We start from the raw sequence: 8,621 nt of genomic DNA, 5'->3' as shown, positions 1-8,621 counted from the left end.
ATACCGAGTCAATGTGTGGGGGTACAGATACCGAGTCAATGTGTGGGGGTACAGATACCGAGTCAATGTGGGGGGGTACAGATACCGAGTCAATGTGTGGGGGTACAGATACCGAGTCAATGTGGGGGGGTACAGATACCGAGTCAATGTGTGGGGGTACAGATACCGAGTCAATGTGGGGGGGTACAAATACCGAGTCAATGTGTGGGGGTACAGATACCGAGTCAATGTGTGGGGGTACAGATACCGAGTCAATGTGTGGGGGTACAGATACCGAGTCAATGTGGGGGGGTACAGATACCGAGTCAATGTGTGGGGGTACAGATACCGAGTCAATGTGTGGGGGTACATATACCGAGTCAATGTGTGGGGGTACAGATACCGAGTCAATGTGTGGGGGTACAGATAACGAGTCAATGTGTGGGGGTACAGATACCGAGTCAATGTGTGGGGGTACAGATACCGAGTCAATGTGTGGGGGTACAGATACCGAGTCAATGTGTGGGGGTACAGATACCGAGTCAATGTGTGGGGTACAGATACCGAGTCAATGTGTGGGGGTACAGATACCGAGTCAATGTGTGGGGGTACAGATACCGAGTCAATGTGTGGGGGTACAGATACCGAGTCAATGTGGGGGGTTACATATACCGAGTCAATGTGTGGGGGTACAGATACCGAGTCAATGTGTGGGGGTACAGATACCGAGTCAATGTGGGGGGGTACAGATACCGAGTCAATGTGGGGGAGTACAGATACCGAGTCAATGTGTGGGGGTACAGATACCGAGTCAATGTGTGGGGGTACAGATACCGAGTCAATGTGTGGGGGTACAGATACCGAGTCAATGTGGGGGGGTACAGATACCGAGTCAATGTGGGGGGGTACAGATACCGAGTCAATGTGTGGGGGTACAGATACCGAGTCAATGTGTGGGGGTACAGATACCGAGTCAATGTGTGGGGGTACAGATACCGAGTCAATGTGTGGGGGTACAGATACCGAGTCAATGTGTGGGGGTACAGATACCGAGTCAATGTGTGGGGGTACAGATACCGAGTCAATGTGTGGGGGTACAGATACCGAGTCAAGGTGTGGGGGTACAGATACCGAGTCAATGTGTGGGTGTACAGATACCGAGTCAATGTGTGGGGGTACAGATACCGAGTCAATGTGTGGGGGTACAGATACCGAGTCAATGTGGGGGGGTACAGATACCGAGTCAATGTGTGGGGGTACAGATACCGAGTCAATGTGTAGGGGTACAGATACCGAGTCACTGTGTGGGGGTACAGATACAGAGTCAATGTGTGGGGGTACAGATACCGAGTCAATGTGTGGGGTACAGATACCGAGTCAATGTGTGGGGGTACAGATACCGAGTCAATGTGTGGGGGTACAGATACCGAGTCAATGTGTGGGGGTACAGATACCGAGTCAATGTGTGGGGGTACAGATACCGAGTCAATGTGTGGGGTACAGATACCGAGTCAATGTGGGGGGGTACAGATACCGAGTCAATGTGTGGGGGTACAGATACCGAGTCAATGTGTGGGGGTACAGGTTCGTCGGGATCATTTGTAAAGTGACTATGCATAGATAATAACCAGTGAGTAGCAGCAGTGTAAAAACAAAGGGGGGGGGGGGGGGGGGGGGGTCAATATAAATAGTCCGGTGGCCATTTGATTCATTGTTCAGCAGTCTTATGGCTTGGGGGTAGAAGCTGTTAAGGAGCCTTTTGGTCCTGGAGTTGGCGCTCCGGTATCGTTTGCCGTGCGGTAGCAGAGAGAACACTTGAGTGATGGAGTCTTTCACAATTTTTTGGGTCTTCCTCTGACACCGCCTGGTATAGAGGTCCTGGATGTCAGGAAGCTTGGCCCCATTGATGTACTGGGCCTTACACACTACCCTCTGTAGCGCCTTACGGTCAGATGCCGAGCAGTTAGCCTACCAGGCGGTGATGCAACCAGTCAGGATGTTCTCGATGGTGCAGCTGTAGAACCTTTTGAGGATCTGGGGACCAATGCCAAATCTTTTCAGTCTCCTGAGGGGGAATAGGCTTTGTCTTGGACCATGATAGTTTGTAGTTTGTTGGTGATGTGGACACCAAGGAACTGTCAACCCGCTCCACTTCAGCCCCGTCGATGTGAATGGGGGCCTGTTCGGCCTGCCTTCTTCTCTAGTCCACGACCAGCTCCTTTGTCTTGTTCACGTTGAGGGAGAGGTTGTTGTCCTGGCACCACACTGCCAGGTCTCTGACATCCTCCCTATAGGCGGTCTCATTATTCTAATAATTTTTTTCTAACCCTAACCCACTTCTGGGAAAATTGGAAAACACTAAACAAACAACAACACGAAGACTTTGTATTTGTATTTATTATGGATCCCCATTTGTTCCTGCCAAGGCAGCAGCTACTCTTCCTGGGGTTTATTATGGATCCCCATTAGTTCCTGCCAAGGCAGCAGCTACTCTTCCTGGGGTTTATTATGGATCTCCATTAGTTCCTGTCAAGGCAGCAGCTACTCTTCCTGGGGTTTATTATGGATCCCCATTAGTTCCTGCCAAGGCAGCAGCTACTCTTCCTGGGGTTTATTATGGATCCCCATTAGTTCCTGCCAAGGCAGCAGCTACTCTTCCTGGGGTTTATTATGGATCCCCATTAGTTCCTGCCAAGGCAGCAGCTACTCTTCCTGGGGTTTATTATGGATCCCCATTAGTTCCTGCCAAGGCAGCAGCTACTCTTCCTGGGGTTTATTATGGATCCCCATTAGTTCCTGCCAAGGCAGCAGCTACTCTTCCTGGGGTTTATTATGGATCTCCATTAGTTCCTGTCAAGGCAGCAGCTACTCTTCCTGGGGTTTATTATGGATCCCCATTAGTTCCTGCCAAGGCAGCAGCTACTCTTCCTGGGGTTTATTATGGATCCCCATTAGTTCCTGCCAAGGCAGCAGCTACTCTTCCTGGGGTTTATTATGGATCCCCATTAGTTCCTGCCAAGGCAGCAGCTACTCTTCCTGGGGTCCAGCAAAATTAAGGGAGTTTATACCATTTTAAAAACATTACAATACATTCCCGGATTTCACAACAAACTGTGTGCCCTCAGGTCCCTACTGCACCACTACCACATATCTACAGTACCAAATCCATTGTTTCTTATCTGCTTTTTAAATCTGATTTTACTGCTTGCATGAGTTACTTGATGTGGAATAGAGTTCCATGTAGTCATGGCTCTATGTAGTACTGTGTTCCTCCCAGAGTCTGTTCTGGACTTGGGGATTGTGAAGAGACCTCTGGTGGCATGTCTTGTGGGGTATGCATGGGAGTCTGAGCTGTGTGCCAGTAGTTTAGACAGACAGCTTGGTGCATTCAACATGTTAGTACCTCTCATAAATACAAGTAGTGATGAAGTCAATCTCTCCTCCACTTTCAGCCAGGAGAGATTGACATGCATATTATTAATATTAGCTCTCTGTGTACATCCAAGAGCCAGCCGTGCTGCCCTGTTCTGAGCCAATTGAAATTTTCCTAAGTCCCTTTTTGTGGCACCTGACCACACGACTGAACAGTAGTCCAGGTGTGACAAAACGAGGGCCTGTAGGACCTGCCTTGTTGATCGTGTTGTTAAGAAGGCAGAGCAGTGCTTTATTATGGACAGACTTCTCCCCATCTTAGCTACTGTTGTATCAATATGTTTTGACCATGACAGTTTACAATCCAGGGTTACTCCAAGCAGTTTAGTCTCCTCAACTTGCTCCATTTACACATTATTTATTACAATATTTAGTTGAGGTTAAGGGTTTAGTGAGTGTTTTGTTCCAAATACAATGCTTTTAGATTTTGAAATATTTAGGATTAACTTATTCCTTGCCTCCCACTCTGAAACTAACTGCAGCTCTTTGTTGAGTGTTGCAGTCATTTCAGTCTCTGTAGTAGCTGATGTGTATAGTGTTGAGTCATCCACAAACATAGACACACTGGCTTTACTCAAAGCCAGTGGCATGTCATTAGTAAAGATGGAAAAAGCAAGGGGCTTAAACAGCTGCCCTGGGGAATTCCTGATTCTATCTGCAAGGGGCTTAAACAGCTGCCCTGGGGAATTCCTGATTCTATCTGCAAGGGGCCTAAACAGCTGCCCTGGGGAATTCCTGATTCTACCTGGATTATATTGGAGAGGCTTCCATTAAAGAACACCCTCTGTGTTCTGTTAGACAGGTAACTCTTTATCCACATTATAGCAGGGGGTGTAAAGCCATAACACATTATAGCAGGGGGTGTAAAGCCATAACACATACATTTCTCCACAAAGAGTTATGGATAAACCACTGGCCCTATAACAAAGACAAACAGCCAAAACATATACATGATCAAATAGAAATCTTAGAAAAAACTATTAAAGACCACCAGAACCCACTGGATTATCCAATTACATTGAATGAACTACAGGACAAAATACAAACCCGCCAACCCAAAAAGACCTGCTGTGTTGATGGTATCCTACATGAAATTATAAAATATACAGACCACAAATTCCAATTGGCTATACTTAAACTCTTTAACATCATCCTCAGCTCTGGCATCTTCCCCAATTTTTGGAAGCAAGGACTGATCACCCCAATCCACAAAAGTGGAGACAAATTTGACCCCAATAGCTACCGTGGGATATGCGTCAACAGCAACCTTGGGAAAATACTCTGCATTATCATTAACAGCAGACTCTTACATTTCCTCAGTTAAAAAAAAAATGTACTGAGCAAATGTCAAAATGGCTTGTTACCGTACTACAGACCATGTATTCACCCTTGTCATGACGTTGGCCTGTGCGTAAGGTTTATGACCCCCCTCCCCCATAAATACCTTTCTCCCTCTTGACTCTACAGAAGGACTCTTGAAAAGCCTTTGTTAAACATAGAGAGTCGGGGAACATCAAAAGGTGGGGGGAAAGGAACCATATTTCGGTAATCCAACCAGCTGAAAATATGCGTTGGTACTCAATGAATATGATGTCAGATCAGTTGTCGTCTGAGACATTATGACTGATGACAGGATGAGATAAACTGTATCTTGGAAAGTCTACACATTATAGGTATCAGATTCACATGGAATTGTTGTGCAATTTAAATGTTTAAATATGAAACTATTTGTGAAAAGATGAAATGTAATATAGCTAGTTAATGAGAGAACGGTTTGTCATAGAGTAAACTAGGTAATATTAATTACAGAGAAATTATTTTACAGAATAGCATGTCATATCACTTAATCCGGCATAGCCAAAGAGACGACACCCTGCACACCCTTATTGACAATCAAACAAACCAAAACAAAGGAAAAGTCTAGCCTAGTGGTTAGAGCATTGGGCCAGTAACCAAAAGGTTGCTGGATTGAATCCCCGAGCTGACAAGGAAAAAAATCTGTCATTCTGCCCCTGAACAAGGCAGTTAACGCCCAGTTTCCTGTGTTTCTGCCCCTGAACAAGGCAGTTAACCCACAGTTTCCTGTGTTTCTGCCCCTGAACAAGGCAGTTAACCCACAGTTTCCTGTGTTTCTGCCCCTGAACAAGGCAGTTAACCCAGTTTCCTGTGTTTCAGCCCCTGAACAAGGCAGTTAACCCACAGTTTCCTGTGTTTCTGCCCCTGAACAAGGCAGTTAACCCACAGTTTCCTGTGTTTCTGCCCCTGAACAAGGCAGTTAACCCACAGTTTCCTGTGTTTCTGCCCCTGAACAAGGTAGTTAACCCACAGTTTCCTGGCACGCCGTCATTGTAAATAAGAATTTGTTCTTAACTGACTTAACCTCTTTAGGTTAGGGGGCAGCATTCGAAACTTTGGATGAAAAGCATGCCCAAATGCAACTGCCAGCTACTCATCCCCAGAAGAGAAGATATGCATATTATTAGTAGATTTGGATAGAAAACACTCTGAAGTTTCTAAAACTGTTTGAATCATGTCTGTGAGTATAACAGAACTTATGTAGCAGGCAAAACCCTGAGGACAAACCATTCAGATTTTTTTTTTTTTTTTAGGTCACTCTCTTTTCAATACATTTTCATTGGGAAACCAGATTTCTAAGGGACATGCTTGCAGTTCCTATCGTTTCCATTGGATGTCAACAGTCTTGAGAAATTGGTTGAGGTTATTCCTTTGTGTAATGAAGAAGTACGGCCATCTTGAACGAGAGTCACTGGAAGTGTCCTGTTTGTTAGAGGCGCGTGACCAGAAAGCTAGCTACAGTTGGTTTTAATCCTGTATTGAACACAGATCATCCCGTCTTCAATTTTATTGATTATTAACGTTAAAAAATACCTACAGTTGTATTACAAAAGTAGTTTGAAATTTTTTGGCAAAGTTTACAGGTAACCTTTGAGATATTTTGTAGTGACGTTTGAGCAAGTTGGAACCAGTGTTTTTCTGGATGAAACGCGGCAATTAAATTGACATTTTGGATATATATCGACGGAATTAATCGAACAAAAGGACAATTTGTGATGTTTATGGGACATATTGGAGTGCCAACAACAGAAGCTCGTCAAAGGTAAGGCATGAATTATATTTTTATTTCTGCGTTTTGTGTCGCGCCTGCAGGGTTGGAATATGCTTATCTCTCTTGGTTTACAATGGTGCTATCCTCAGATAATAGCATCGTTTGCTTTCGCCGAAAAGCCTATTTCAATTCTGACATGTTGGCTGGATTCACAACCAGTGTCGCTTTAATTTGGTATCTTTCGTGTGTGATTTAATTGAAGTTTGATTTTTAAAGTAATTCATTTGAATTTGGCTCTCTGAGCATAACCTTGCTATTGAAAAAGGCCGCCGTAGGCGGACCTGGCTCTCAAGAGAACGAAATACTGGTCTAACAGGTCTAAAGATACAGGTCTAATACTGGTCTAACAGGTCTAATACTGGTCTAACAGGTCTAATACTGGTCTAACAGGTCTAATACTGGTCTAACAGGTCTAACAGGTCTAATACTGGTCTAACAGGTCTAATACTGGTCTAACGGGTCTAATAGGTCTAATACTGGTCTAACAGGTCTAATACTGGTCTAACAGGTCTAATACAGGTCTAACAGGTCTAATACTGGTCTAACAGGTCTAATACTGGTCTAACAGGTCTAATACTGGTCTAACAGGTCTAACAGGTCTAACAGGTCTAACAGGTCTAATACAGGTCTAACAGGTCTAATACTGGTCTAACAGGTCTAATACTGGTCTAACAGGTCTAATACTGGTCTAACAGGTCTAATACTGGTCTAACAGGTCTAATACTGGTCTAACAGGTCTAATACTGGTCTAACAGGTCTAATACAGGTCTAACAGGTCTAATACTGGTCTAACAGGTCTAATACTGGTCTAACAGGTCTAATACTGGTCTAATACAGGTCTAATACTGGTCTAACAGGTCTAATACTGGTCTAACAGGTCTAATACTGGTCTAACAGGTCTAATACAGGTCTAATACTGGTCTAACAGGTCTAATACAGGTCTAATACTGGTCTAACAGGTCTAATACTGGTCTAACAGGTCTAATACTGGTCTAACAGGTCTAATACTGGTCTAATACTGGTCTAACAGGTCTAATACTGGTCTAATACTGGTCTAACAGGTCTAATACTGGTCTAATACTGGTCTAACAGGTCTAATACAGGTCTAATACTGGTCTAACAGGTCTAATACAGGTCTAACAGGTCTAATACTGGTCTAACAGGTCTAATGCTGGTCTAACAGGTCTAATACTGGTCTAACAGGTCTAATACTGGTCTAATACTGGTCTAACAGGTCTAATACAGGTCTAACAGGTCTAATACTGGTCTAACAGGTCTAATGCTGGTCTAACAGGTCTAATACTGGTCTAACAGGTCTAAAGATACTGAAGGCTATCGTAATAAAGTGGACGTACAGAACAGAAGTTGAAGAAATACAACGGTAGAACCAGAGGTAATAATCAGTTCATTAATTTTATTTTGCTCTGGGCATTGAGATACAACTACAAATACAAAGATGATACAACCACAAAGATGACACAACTACAAAGATGATACAACCACAAAGATGACAAGAACAGAAGAGACCATTCAGAGAGATACAGCCTGTATGTCTTCCTGTCTGCCTGCCTGTCAGTCTTTCTTCCTGTCTGCCTCTCTCTGCCTGTCTGTCTGTCTTCCGGTCTGCATGTCAGTCTTTCTTCCTGTCTGCCTCTCTCTGTCTGTCTTCCGGTCTGCATGTCAGTCTTTCTTCCTGTCTGCCTGCCTCTCTCTGCCTGTCTGTCTGTCTCTCTACCACGCTGTCTTCCTGTCTGTCTGTTTTCATGTCAGCCTGTCTCTCTGTCTGTCTGTCTGTCTGTCTGTCTGTCTGTCTTTCTGTCTTCCTGTCTGCCTGCCCGTCTGTCTATCTAGTCAACCAAACAACACCACCACCACAGAACAACACTGCAGGGTAACAGAGAGAGGAGATCACTACTAGATTAATGACTCATATCTAACTGATATCACTTGATGATATCTAATATCTAAATGAGTAAATCAAAACAGAGCACTTCAATCCATAAAGAGGGAAATCAATATACTGCAAAATGTGGTCTATCTCTACATGAGCAGCAGCTAGGACGACTAACTGTTAAACTGCAGT

The 8,621-nt window shown here is 44.3% G+C and overlaps 1 protein-coding gene across 1 annotated transcript in view; it reads right to left on the bottom strand.

Moving 5' to 3' along the window:
* Nucleotides 1–7,932: 7,932 nt before the first annotated feature.
* LOC129826804 (probable global transcription activator SNF2L2) overlaps nucleotides 7,933–8,621 on the bottom strand; it is a gene marked incomplete at its 5' end in the record, with an annotated part of 74,346 nt that continues 73,657 nt past the window's right edge. Inside the window, one exon of the mRNA XM_055887891.1 lies at nucleotides 7,933–8,621. This exon is cut by the window's right edge and continues 1,023 nt beyond it.

This window comes from Salvelinus fontinalis, chromosome 28 (genome assembly GCF_029448725.1).
Source record: "Salvelinus fontinalis isolate EN_2023a chromosome 28, ASM2944872v1, whole genome shotgun sequence".
In the NCBI taxonomy this organism is placed as follows: Eukaryota; Metazoa; Chordata; class Actinopteri; order Salmoniformes; family Salmonidae; genus Salvelinus; species Salvelinus fontinalis.
The sequence above is the reverse complement of the archived record's forward strand: the minus strand, read 5'-3'. Positions and strand labels throughout refer to the sequence as shown.